Source organism: Conger conger, chromosome 15 (assembly GCF_963514075.1).
Source record: "Conger conger chromosome 15, fConCon1.1, whole genome shotgun sequence".
Classification (NCBI taxonomy): Eukaryota; Metazoa; Chordata; class Actinopteri; order Anguilliformes; family Congridae; genus Conger; species Conger conger.
The window spans coordinates 37,556,042-37,570,934 of NC_083774.1; positions in this window are offsets into that span (position 1 = coordinate 37,556,042).

The window sequence follows — 14,893 nt, forward strand, 5'->3', positions numbered from 1 at the left end:
AAGTTTTGTTTCTTTTTGCGAGCCAGTAACCATAACGATGTATAAGTAACAGCGGCAGCCTACATGACAAAATGTACTGAAAACACCCAGCCCACAGCAACGTTTTTTCTCATCTATCTTAATTAACTCGATTGAATAACTAAAATAAAAAACAGGCTTTTACTGGCAGGAAAGTATCATATATTTAAAAGATTAACACATATAATGCATATATTGCTTTGACGTTCAATGTTATTTGTATTTTTAAAAAACCGTATTGTTGCATTTTAAGGACTCAATACAAAACAGCTGTTCGGAAAGTTGGCTTGAAAACCAAGAAGCCTTATTAAGGAATTCGAGCCGTTTCTATTTGACTTCATTCGATTGAAGTGAATGCCGTAACCCAATTAAATGTAATTCGCGTCGGAATACACATAATAGCCTACACTGTCAACGTGAAATAAAAATATATAGAGGTTTAAATCGATCCTGTATTGGGACATTTGTTATGATGGCTGGTGCAACGGGCATTTTCGGTACCGTTGACCATAATCGAATGCTAGCATTTATATCATTACACTGACCAAGTCCTGTTAAAATCCACATTTTTGGTTCCTTTGTGGAAACAGTGAAGTTGTCTACACAATCTGTTCTACTCACAGACTAACTGCGTCGCTGTAACTTCCCCCCATTTCTGATACGGCGATTCAATTTATTGGCAGAAAGTGGTACTTTCATTTTTTTCTTCCTTCAAGTGATTTTTCAACGATAGGTTTTTGTTTTTTTCTAGCGAGCCAGTAGGCATAACGATGTATGATTTACAGCTGCAGCCTACGTGACAAAATGTATTGACAACACCCAGCCCGACGTTTCTTTGCATCTATTTTCATTACATGAATTGAATAACTAAAATAAATATTAAAGACATTTAAAGACTTAAAGACAGGCTTTAACTGGCAGGAGAGTATCATATTTTTAAAAGATTAACACATGAAGTCAAAAAGAAACTTTAGCGTCTGAGGTGGCTCTGCTCGAACGCTGTGTTAACATGAGACCGTTTTGTTCAACAAAGGTATCACATGCAGGTCGTTGCGAGATGACACGCACGGGCTAACAGCAGCCAGCCAGTCCACTGTCTGTGTGAGTCAAAAAACAGGTCAGCTACGTTGGTTTACATGAATAGAAAACTTTCAGTTAAATCGCCAGCTATGTTAGTTTATTAGGCTTGTCATTAAACAAGAATTAAGAGAACATACAATTTCGCTAGGAATGGTAAATTAATATGAAAATACTGTATTGAGGGCAGAGAGTTGGCATCTCTTTTAGATTTGGCTGAACAAATGCGTTTCAGGCAGCATAATTACCAGTGAAATGGAAAAGAATGATGCTGGTTAACTAGACGTTTCGTGCAATATTATCCGACACTTCGTAGAGAAATTATTAAACCAAGATAAAAGGAGACATTTGGCCAATAGATGGCACCCGTGTATAAGCGGGCAGTATAGCGTAATGGTTAGGGCGGTGGATTAAGGCACGCAAATTCAGCCGTTCGATCCCCGCTGCAGCCACAATGAATTTGAATAGTTTCTTGAAGCCAATTGTTTTCATTTTGAGTGCATATTTATGGCCTAATGACTTTTCAAGCATAAATTGTGCCTCCCCGTGTAAAGACTATGGAAATTAATTAATCTCTGCTCTCCATACAGGACTGTAGCATGTTATCACAATGTGCAAGCAAGACGTTATTTTTATTTCATTCTACATTGTCTGATGTGGCTGAAACTTCACACGTTCATTTTTGGAGTGTAATCTCATCCATTTTCCAATAAAGGCTAAATGGCAAAGCGCCACCCGCTGGCAACAGGAAGTGAGCCTTATATTGCATTCTTAAGCATTATTTTTCAATGGGTTCATGACATTCACGGTAAATGTGGTCAGCATGATGCTAGGATGGTCCTGACAAAACAGATTTTTGATTTACTGGGATGATATAGCTATGAAAAACACATCATGCCAGACAAACAGGAAGTGGTCATACTTAAATTCTCCATTGTCTGATGTGACTGCAACTTTACACAGATGCTCAGTGTTGGAGTGTAATCAAATCCATATTCCAAAAACGACTCAATGTTATAGCAGCATCATCTGGAAACAGGAATTGACCTTAATTTCGCTGAACATCTTTCGATGTGGCTGAAAATGTACAAATATGTTTATTTCTGGAGTGTAATCAAATTCAAAAAACATACACGGATCAATAATATAGCGCCACCATCTGGCAACAGGAAGTGAGGCTTATATCATTGATGCATTCCAATAGCAGCGCCAACATCTTCATTGATCAAATGGAAATTCCTGTGCACACTATACGTTGTCCAGGAAGGTGATTATTTCCAAAGTGTGTACATGTTGTGAAACATGTCATTGGCAGAACTGTGCCACCAAGGCGGTTGCGCCCATGGTGCTTGGGCCCGTTCATTGCTGCTTGCAGCTATATTTAGGGCCCAAGCACCGTAGGGTGCGAAGGACCCTATTGTTATTGGAAGGATTATTATTATTAGGGCCCAAGCACCGTAGGGTGCGAAGGACCCTATTGTTATTGTAAAGATTATTATTATTATTATTATTATTATTATTCTTTTTTCTATATGCAAATGGGCCTTTTTGAGGTGCTTGCCATGCATAAAAAGTCTGGGAATTTTGCACACACATCAGAAATGAGGACCTTCAGGATCGATTAGATGCTCAGACCTGGGCGTGGCCGAGGGACTCCACAGCGCCCCCTATCGCATTGTCTTTTATTGTGGGCAGGCACTTTGAGCTACCTGCACCTAATTTGGTGGCCATATAGCGCTCCTCGGTCCAAACACATTTCTCATTCTGATCTAATCAAATATCCAAACAGGAAGTCAGCCATTTTGGATTTTCTGAGTTTTACACGTACTACACTTTTAAGTACTCCTCCTAGGGGGTTCATCGCATTCACAGCAACGGTGGTCAGAATGGTCTCAGGATAGTCATGATGCTAAATTGCCAGGATATTTTTGATAGCTCAAACGGGACGGTCATGGGGAGGAGTACAATTTTTATGTCACGCCGCGCCAACAGGAAGTGGCCATAATTTCATGGTCTACATCGTCTGATCTGGCTGATATTTTAGAAATTTGTTTATTGTTGGAGTGTAATCACATCCATATCCCAAGAACAGGTCAATGTTATAGCGCCACCATCTGGCAACAGGAAGTGAAGTCTTTAACATATTTGTATGCATTCCTGCTAGGGCATTCAGCACATTCACACCAAATGCGGTCAGCATGATCTTAAGATAGTCCTTACGCTAAGTTGTGAAGGGATTTTTGATATCTCAAACGGTATGGAAATGGCGAGTCGTACAGTACACATATTGCGTGCAAAAAAATGACTTTTTTTTCGACATCGTCCGATCTGGCTGATATTTTACAAATATGTTCACTGTAGCAGTACAATATCAGATATATACATATCAATCGGGGCGTGGCTAGACAGCGCCCCCTATAATTATTATTCTCTTTTTTTTCAATGTATTTTGCATTTTTGAGGTTCTTGCCATGGATGGAAACTCACAGAATTTTGCACCCACATGAGAAGTGTTGGCTGTCAGGATGTATCAGATGCTCAGACCTGGGCGTGGCCAAGGGACTCCACAGCGCCCCCTAATGCTTTGTCTTCTATTGTGGACAGGCACTTTGAGCTATTTTCACCTAATTTGGTATGCATGTGGGGCTCCTCTGGACAAACACATTTCTCATTCGCATCGAATCAAATATGTAAACAGGAAGTCAGCCATTTTGAATTTTGTGCATTTTACACGTACTACACTTTTAAGTACTCCTCCTAGGGGGTTCATTGCATTCACACGAAATGTGGTCAAAGTGGTCTCAGGATAGTCATGATACTAATTCCAAAGGATATTTTTGATATCTCAAACGGTATGGTCATGGCGAGGCGTACAATTTTCATGTCACGCCGCGCCAACAGGATGTTGCCATAAATTCATGGTCTACATTGTCTGATCTGGCTGATATTTTACAAATATGTTCACTGTTAGAGTGTAATCACATCCAAATACCAAGAAGAAATCAATGTTATAGCGCCACCATCTGGCAACGGACGTGAGGTTTTTATCATGTTTGTATGCGTTCCTGCTAAGGTATTCATCACATTCACACCAAATGTAGTCATCATGATCTTAGAATAGTCCTGACCCTAAATGACAAAAGGATTTTTGATATCTCAAACGGTTTGGCAATGGCGAGGCGTATAATACACACGTTACGCCCAAAAACAGGAAGTGGGCTTAATTCCGTTCTACATTATCTGATCGAGCTGATATTTTAGAAATATATTCACTTTTGGAGTGCAATCACATCCATATCCACATTCATCTGGGCGTGGCTACACAGCGCCCCCTATGGCTTTTTTCTAATATTGTGGACATATACTTTCACGTAAATGCACCACGTCTGGTAGGCATAAGGGTCTCCTCAAGACACACACATTTCTCATTTGCATCCCTTAACTTTTCCCAACAGGAAGTGAGCTATTTTGGATTTTGTGTGTTTTTAAGTGTTTTTTCACGTACCAAAGTTTGAAATACTCTTCCTAGGGGGTTCATCACATTCACACAAAATGTGGTCAGCATGATATTATAGCCCTGACACACAACTATGAACTGATTTTTAATATGTTGGAATGGTATGGCTATGGTCAGCCTTAAAATTAACTTGTAATGCTGCCCAAATAGGAAAATTATATATTAAATAATTTCAAAAAGGTATTAAATTCTACATTGCCTGATTTTGAGGCTACATCTTTTCACATATGTTCATTGTTGGAGTGTCATCACATCCATTAAGCAATAATAGTTTACTATTTTCGCTGGAGACTCATTATCTCCAGTCTTAAAACTTCAACTCAAGTCGCAACTGACTCTCCCATTTCTAATACGCGACTGCCATCTAGTGGCAAAGGTTAGTATTCTTTCTAATTTTCGGTATTTTTTCTCTTTCTTGGATAAAGTGATTTCTCAACGACAAGTTTTGTTTCTTTTTGCGAGCCAGTAACCATAACGATGTATGAGTAACAGCGGCAGCCTACATGACAAAATGTACTGAAAACACCCAGCCCACAGCAACGTTTTTTCTCATCTATCTTAATTAACTCGATTGAATAACTAAAATAAAAAACAGGCTTTTACTGGCAGGAAAGTATCATATATTTAAAAGATTAATACATATAATGCATATATTGCTTTGACGTTCAATGTTATTTGGATTTTTAAAAAACCGTATTGTAGCATTTTAAGGACTCAATACAAAACAGCTGTTCGGAAAGTTGGCTTGAAAACCAAGAAGCCTTATTAAGGAATTCGAGCCGTTTCTATTTGACTTAATTCGATTGAAGTGAATGCCGTAACCCAATTAAATGTAATTCGCGTCGGAATACACATAATAGCCTACACTGTCAACATGAAATAAAAATATATAGAGGTTTAAATCGATCCTGTATTGGGACATTTGTTATGATGGCTGGTGCAACGGGCATTTTCGGTACCGTTGACCATAATCGAATGCTAGCATTTATATCATTACACTGACCAAGTCCTGTTAAAAAGCACATCACCTTTGTGGAAACAGTGAAGTTGTCTACACAATCTATTCTACTCACAGACTAACTGCGTCGCTGTAACTTCCCCCCATTTCTGATACGGGGATTCCATTTATTGGCAGAAAGTGGAACTTTTATATTTTTCTTCCTTCAAGTGATTTTTCAACGATAGGTTTTTGTTTTTTTTCTAGCGAGCCAGTAGGCATAACGATGTATGATTTACAGCTGCAGCCTACGTGACAAAATGTATTGACAACACCCAGCCCGACGTTTCTTTGCATCTATTTTCATTTTTGAATAGAATATCTGAAATAAATATTTAAGACATTTAATGACTGTCTTTAACTGGCAGGAGAGTAGCATATATTTAAAAGAGTCAAAAGTCAAAAAGAAACGTTACCGTTTGAGATGGCTGTGGTCGAACTCTGTGTTAACATGAGACCGTTATGTTCAACAAAGGTATGGCATGCAGGTCGTTGCGAGATGACGCGCATTGGCTAACAGCAGCCAGCCTGTCCACTGTCTGTGTGAGTCAAAAAAACAGGTCAGCTACGTTTGTTTACATGAATAGAAAACTTTCAGTTAAATCGCCAGATATGTTATACAACTATGTGATACAACTTTTGGCCAATAGATAACGTACGTGTATAAGAGGGCAGTATAGCTTAATGGTTCAGACAGTGGATTAAAACATGCAAGGTCCGCGGTTCCATCCCCGGTGCGGCCACAATAAAGTTGAATAGTTTCTTTACGCCAATGGTTTTATTTTGAGTGCATATTTATAACCGAATGACTTCTCAAGCGTAAATTGTGCCTCCCGCTGTAAAATCTATTGAAATTAATTAATCTCTGCTCTCCATACAGGACTGGAGCATATTATTACACTGTGCAAGCAAGAAGTAATTTTTGTTTCATTCTACATTGTCTGATGTGGCAGAAACTTCACACATGTTCATTTTTGGAGTGTAATCTCATCCATATGAAAGGCTCAATGGCATAGCGCCACCATCTGACTACAGGAAGTGGCTTTAATTTTACTTGACATCTTCCAATTTGGCTGAAAATGGACAAATATGTTAATTATTGGAGTGTAATCAAATCCATGAACCATACACGGCTCAATATTATACCGCCACCATCTGGCAACAGGAAGTGGCTTAAATTTTACGTGACATCTTCCAATTTGGCTGAAAATGTACAAATATGTTAATTATTGGAGTGAAATCAAATCCATAAACCATACACGGCTCAATATTATAGCGCCACCATCTGGCAATAGGAAGTGAGGCTTATATCATTGATGCATTCCAATAGCAGAAGAAACATCTTCATTGATCAAAGGGGAATTCCTGTGCACACTATATGTTGCCAAGGAAGGTGATTATTTCCAAAGTGTGTACATATTGTGAAACATGTCATTGGCACAACTATGCCACCAAGGCGGTTGCACCCATGGTGCTTGGGCCCGTTCATTGCTGCTTGCAGCTATATTTATTATTATTATTCTTTTTCTTCAGGCAAATGGGATTTTTTGAGGGCCTTGCCATGCGTAAAAAGTCTTGACATTTTGCACACACATCAGAAGTGGTTGCTGTCAGGAGCTCTCAGATGCTCAGACCTGGGCGTGGCCGAGGGACTCCACAGCGCCCCCTATCGCATTGTCTTCTATTGTGGGCAGGCACTTTGAGCTACCTGCACCTAATTTGGTGGCCATATAGCGCTCCTCGGTCCAAACACATTTCTCATTCGGATCTAATCAAATATCCAAACAGGAAGTCAGCCATTTTGGATTTTCTGAGTTTTACACGTACTACACTTTTAAGTACTCCTCCTAGGGGGTTCATCGCATTCACACCAACGGTGGTCAGAATGGTCTCAGGATAGTCATGATGCTAAATTGCCAGGATATTTTTGATAGTTCAAACGGGACGGTCATGGGGAGGAGTACAATTTTTATGTCACGCCGCGCCAACAGGAAGTGGCCATAATTTCATGGTCTACATTGTCTGATCTGGCTGATATTTTAGAAATTTGTTTAATGTTGGAGTGTAATCACATCCATATCCCAAGAACAGGTCAATGTTATAGCGCCACCATCTGGCAACAGGAAGTGAGGTCTTTAACATATTTGTATGCATTCCTGCTAGGGCATTCAGCACATTCACACCAAATGCGGTCAGCATGATCTTAAGATAGTCCTTACGCTAAGTTGTGAAGGGATTTTTGATTTCTCAAACGGTATGGAAATGGCGAGTTGTACAGTACACATATTGCGTGCAAAAAAATGACTTTTTTTTCGACATCGTCCGATCTGGCTGATATTTTACACATATGTTCACTGTAGCAGTACAATATCAGATATATACATATCAATCGGGGCGTGGCTAGACAGCGCCCCCTATAATTATTATTCTCTTTTTTTTCAATGTATTTTGCATTTTTGAGGTGCTTGCCATGGATGGAAACTCACAGAATTTTGCACACACATGAGAAGTGTTGGCTGTCAGGATGTATCAGATGCTCAGACCTGGGCGTGGCCAAGGGACTCCACAGCGCCCCCTAATGCTTTGTCTTCTATTGTGGACAGGCACTTTGAGCTACCTTCACCTAATTTGGGATGCATGTGGGGCTCCTCTGGACAAACACATTTCTCATTCGCATCAAATCAAATATGTAAACAGGAAGTCAGCCATTTTGAATTATGTGTATTTTAAACGTACTACACTTTTAAGTACTCCTCCTAGGGGGTTCATTGCATTCACACGAAATGTGGTCAAAGTGGTCTCAGGATAGTCATGATACTAATTCCAAAGGATATTTTTGATATCTCAAACGGTATGGTCATGGCGAGGCGTACAATTTTCATGTCACGCCGCGCCAACAGGAAGTAGCCATAAATTCATGGTCTACATTGTCTGATCTGGCTGATATTTTACAAATATGTTCACTGTTAGAGTGTAATCACATCCAAATACCAAGAAGAAATCAATGTTATAGCGCCACCATCTGGCAACGGACGTGAGGTTTTTATCATGTTTGTATGCGTTCCTGCTAAGGTATTCATCACATTCACACCAAATGTAGTCATCATGATCTTAGAATAGTCCTGACCCTAAATGACGAAAGGATTTTTGATATCTCAAACGGTTTGGCAATGGCGAGGCGTATAATACACACGTTACGCCCAAAAACAGGAAGTGGGCTTAATTCCGTTCTACATCATTTGATCGGGCTGATATTTTACAAATATATTCACTTTTGGAGTGCAATCACATCCATATCCACATTCATCTGGGCGTGGCTACACAGCGCCCCCTATGGCTTTTTTCTAATATTGTGGACATATACTTTCACGTAAATGCACCACGTCTGGTAGGCATAAGGGTCTCCTCAAGACACACACATTTCTCATTTGCATCCCTTAACTTTTCCCAACAGGAAGTGAGCTATTTTGGATTTTGTGTGTTTTTAAGTGTTTTTTCACGTACCAAACTTTGAAATACTCTTCCTAGGGGGTTCATCACATTCACACAAAATGTGGTCAGCATGATATTATAGCCCTGACACACAACTATGAACTGATTTTTAATATCTTGGAATGGTATGGCTATGGTCAGCCTTAAAATTAACTTGTAATGCTGCCCAAATAGGAAAATTATATATTAAATAATTTCAAAAAGGTATTAAATTCTACATTGCCTGATTTTGAGGCTACATCTTTTCACATATGTTCATTGTTGGAGTGTCATCACATCCATTAAGCAATAATAGTTTACTATTTTCGCTGGAGACTCATTATCTCCAGTCTTAAAACTTCAACTCAAGTCGCAAATGACTCTCCCATTTCTAATACGCGACTGCCATCTACTGGCAAAAGTTGGTATTGCATATATCTTGCAATGACGTTCAATGTTATTTGGTTTAAAAAAAACCGTGTTGTAGCATTTTAAGGACTCAATACAAAACAGCTGTTCGGAAACTTAGCTTGAAAACCAAGAAGCCTTATTAAGGAATTCGAGCCGTTTCTATTTGACTTCATTCGATTGAAGTGAATGCCGTAACCCAATTAAATGTAATTCGCGTCGGAATACACATAATAGCCTACACTGTCAACGTGAAATAAAAATATATAGAGGTTTAAATCGATCCTATATTGGGACATTTGTTATGATGGCTGGTGCAACGGGCATTTTCGGTACCGTTGACCATAATCGAATGCTAGCATTTATATCATTAGACTGACCAAGTCCTGTTAAAAAGCACATTTTTGGTTCCTTTGTGGAAACAGTGAAGTTGTCTACACAATCTATTCTACTCACAGACTAACTGCGTCGCTGTAACTTCCCCCCATTTCTGATACGGGGATTCCATTTATTGGCAGAAAGTGGAACTTTTATATTTTTCTTCCTTCAAGTGATTTTTCAACGATAGGTTTTTGTTTTTTTTCTAGCGAGCCAGTAGGCATAACGATGTATGATTTACAGCTGCAGCCTACGTGACAAAATGTATTGACAACACCCAGCCCGACGTTTCTTTGCATCTATTTTCATTTTTGAATAGAACATCTGAAATAAATATTAAAGACATTTAATGACTGTCTTTAACTGGCAGGAGAGTAGCATATATTTAAAAGAGTCAAAAGTCAAAAAGAAACGTTAACGTTTGAGATGGCTCTGGTCGAACTCTGTGTTAACATGAGACCGTTATGTTCAACAAAGGTATGGCATGCAGGTCGTTGCGAGATGACGCGCATTGGCTAACAGCAGCCAGCCTGTCCACTGTCTGTGTGAGTCAAAAAAACTGGTCAGCTACGTTTGTTTACATGAATAGAAAACTTTCAGTTAAATCGCCAGATATGTTAGTTTATTTTGCTTGTCATTAAACACGAATTAAGAGAACATACAATTTCGCGAGGAATTTTTGACTTAATATGAAAATACCGGATTGAGGGCAGAGACTTGGCATCTCCTTTAGATTTGGCTGAACAAATGCGTTTCAGGCAGCATAATTACCGGTGAAATGGAAAAGAATGATGCTGGCTAACTAGACGTTTAATGCAATATTATCCGACACTTAGGAGAGAAATTATTTAACCAAGATAAAAGGAAACATACAACTTTTGGCCAATAGATGGCGTACGTGTATAAGAGGGCAGTATAGCTTAATGGTTCAGACAGTGGATTAAGACATGCAAGGTCCGCAGTTCCATCCCCGGTGCGGCCACAATAAAGTTGAATAGTTTCTTTACGCAAATGGTTTTATTTTGAGTGCATATTTATAACCGAATGACTTCTCAAGCGTAAATTGTGCCTCCCGCTGTAAAATCTATTGAAATTAATTCATCTCTGCTCTCAATACAGGACTGGAGCATATTATTACAATGTGCAAGCAAGAAGTAATTTTTGTTTCATTCTACATTGTCTGATGTGGCAGAAACTTCACACATGTTCATTTTTGGAGTGTAATCTCATCCATATACCAAGAAAGGCTCAATGGCATAGCACCACCATCTGGGAACAGGAAGTGGCTTTAATTTTACTTGACATCTTCCAATTTGGCTGAAAATGTACAAATATGTTAATTATTGGAGTGTAATCAAATCCATAAACCATACACGGCTCAATATTATACCGCCACCATCTGGCAACAGGAAGTGGCTTAAATTTTACTTGACATCTTCCAATTTGGCTGAAAATGTACAAATATGTTCATTATTGGAGTGTAATCAAATCCATGAACCATACCTGACAAAACAGATTTTTGATTTACTGGGATGATATAGCAATGGTCAGGCACATAAAAAACCCATCATGCCAGACAAACAGGAAGTGGTCATACTTAAATTCTTCAATGTCTGATGTGACTGCAACTTTACAAAGATGCTCAGTGTTTGAGTCTAATCAAATCCATATTCCAAAAATGACTCAATGTTATAGCAGCATCATCTGGAAACAGGAATTAACCTTAATTTCGCTCAACATCTTCCGATGTGGCTGAAAACGTACAAATATGTTTATTTCAGGAATGTAATCAAATTCAAAAACCATACATGGCTCAATATTATAGCGCCACCATCTGGCAATAGGAAGTGAGGCTTATATCATTGATGCATTCCAATAGCAGCAGCAACATCTTCATTGATCAAAGGGGAATTCCTGTGCACACTATACGTTGTCCAGGAAGGTGATTATTTCCAAAGTGTGTACATATTGTGAAACATGTCATTGGCACAACTATGCCACCAAGGCGGTTGCGCCCATGGTGCTTGGGCCCGTTCATTGCTGCTTGCAGCTATATTTAGGGCCCAAGCACCGTAGGGTGCGAAGGACCCTATTGTTATTGGAAGGATTATTATTATTATTATTATTATTATTATTATTATTATTATTATTCTTTTTCTTCAGGCAAATGGGCTTTTTTGAGGGCCTTGCCATGCGTAAAAAGTCTTGACATTTTGCCCACACATCAGAAGTGGTTGCTGTCAGGAGCTCTCAGATGCTCAGACCTGGGCGTCGCCGAGGGACTCCACAGCGCCCCCTATCGCATTGTCTTCTATTGTGGGCAGGCACTTTGAGCTACCTGCACCTAATTTGGTGGCCATATAGCGCTCCTCGGTCCAAACACATTTCTCATTCGGATCTAATCAAATATCCAAACAGGAAGTCAGCCATTTTGGATTTTCTGAGTTTTACACGTACTACACTTTTAAGTACTCCTCCTAGGGGGTTCATCGCATTCACACCACCTGTGGTCAGAATGGTCTCAGGATAGTCATGATGCTAAATTGCCAGGATATTTTTGATAGCTCAAACGGGACGGTCATGGGGAGGAGTACAATTTTTATGTCACGCCGCGCCAACAGGAAGTGGCCATAATTTCATGGTCTACATCCTCTGATCTGGCTGATATTTTAGAAATACGTTTACTGTTGGAGTATAATCACATCCATATCCCAAGAACAGGTCAATGTTATAGCGCCACCATCTGGCCACAGGAAGTGAGGTCTTTAACATATTTGTATGCATTCCTGCTAGGGCATTAAGCACATTCACACCAAATGCGGTCAGCATGATCTTAAGATAGTCCTTACGCTAAGTTGTGAAGGGATTTTTGATTTCTCAAACGGTATGGAAATGGCGAGTCGTACAGTACACATATTGCGTGCAAAAAAATGACTTTTTTTTCGACATCGTCCGATCTGGCTGATATTTTACAAATATGTTCACTGTAGCAGTACAATATCAGATATATACATATCAATCGGGGCGTGGCTAGACAGCGCCCCCTATAATTATTATTCTCTTTTTTTTCAATGTATTTTGCATTTTTCAGGTGCTTACCATGGATGGAAACTCACAGAATTTTGCACACACATGAGAAGTGTTGGCTGTCAGGATGTATCAGATGCTCAGACCTGGGCGTGGCCAAGGGACTCCACAGCGCCCCCTAATGCCTTGTCTTCTATTTTGGACAGGCACTTGGAGCTACCTTCACCTAATTTGGTAAGCTTGTGGGGCTCCTCTGGACAAACACATTTCTCATTTGCATCAAATCAAATATGTAAACAGGAAGTCAGCCATTTTGAATTTTGTGCGTTTTACACGTACTACACTTTTAAGTACTCCTCCTAGGGGGTTCATTGCATTCACACGAAATGTGGTCAAAGTGGTCTCAGGATAGTCATGATACTAATTCCAAAGGATATTTTTGATATCTCAAACGGTATGGTCATGGCGAGGCGTACAATTTTCATGTCACGCCGCGCCAACAGGAAGTTGCCATAAATTCATGGTCTACATTGTCTGATCTGGCTGATATTTTACAAATATGTTCACTGTTAGAGTGTAATCACATCCAAATACCAAGAAGAAATCAATGTTATAGCGCCACCATCTGGCAACGGACGTGAGGTTTTTATCATGTTTGTATGCGTTCCTGCTAAGGTATTCATCACATTCACACCAAATGTAGTCGTCATGATCTTAGAATAGTTCCGACCCTAAATGACGAAAGGATTTTTGATATCTCAAACGGTTTGGCAATGGCGAGGCGTATAATACACACGTTACGCCCAAAAACAGGAAGTGAGCTTAATTCCGTTCTACATCATCTGATCGGGCTGATATTTTACAAATATATTCACTTTTGGAGTGCAATCACATCCATATCCACATTCATCTGGGCGTGGCTACACAGCGCCCCCTATGGCTTTTTTCTAATATTGTGGACATATACTTTCACGTAAATGCACCACGTCTGGTAGGCATAAGGGTCTCCTCAAGACACACACATTTCTCATTTGCATCCCTTAACTTTTCCCAACAGGAAGTGAGCTATTTTGGATTTTGTGTGTTTTTAAGTGTTTTTTCACGTACCAAACTTTGAAATACTCTTCTTAGGGGGTTCATCACATTCACACAAAATGTGGTCAGCATGATATTATAGCCCTGACACACAACTATGAACTGATTTTTAATATCTTGGAATGGTATGGCTATGGTCAGCCTTAAAATTAACTTGTAATGCTGCCCAAATAGGAAAATTATATATTAAATAATTTCAAAAAGGTATTAAATTCTACATTGCCTGATTTTGAGGCTACATCTTTTCACATATGTTCATTGTTGGAGTGTCATCACATCCATTAAGCAATAATAGTTTACTATTTTCGCTGGAGACTCATTATCTCCAGTCTTAAAACTTCAACTCAAGTCGCAACTGACTCTCCCATTTCTAATACGCGACTGCCATCTAGTGGCAAAGGTTAGTATTCTTTCTAATTTTCGGTATGGTTTCTCTTTCTTGGACAAAGTGATTTCTCAACGACAAGTTTTGTTTCTTTTTGCGAGCCAGTAACCATAACGATGTATGAGTAACAGCGGCAGCCTACATGACAAAATGTACTGAAAACACCCAGCCCACAGCAACGTTTTTTCTCATCTATCTTAATTAACTCGATTGAATAACTAAAATAAAAAACAGGCTTTTACTGGCAGGAAAGTATCATATATTTAAAAGATTAATACATATAATGCATATATTGCTTTGACGTTCAATGTTATTTGGATTTTTAAAAAACCGTATTGTAGCATTTTAAGGACTCAATACAAAACAGCTGTTCGGAAAGTTGGCTTGAAAACCAAGAAGCCTTATTAAGGAATTCGAGCCGTTTCTATTTGACTTCATTCGATTGAAGTGAATGCCGTAACCCAATTAAATGTAATTCGCGTCGGAATACACATAATAGCCTACACTGTCAACGTGAAAT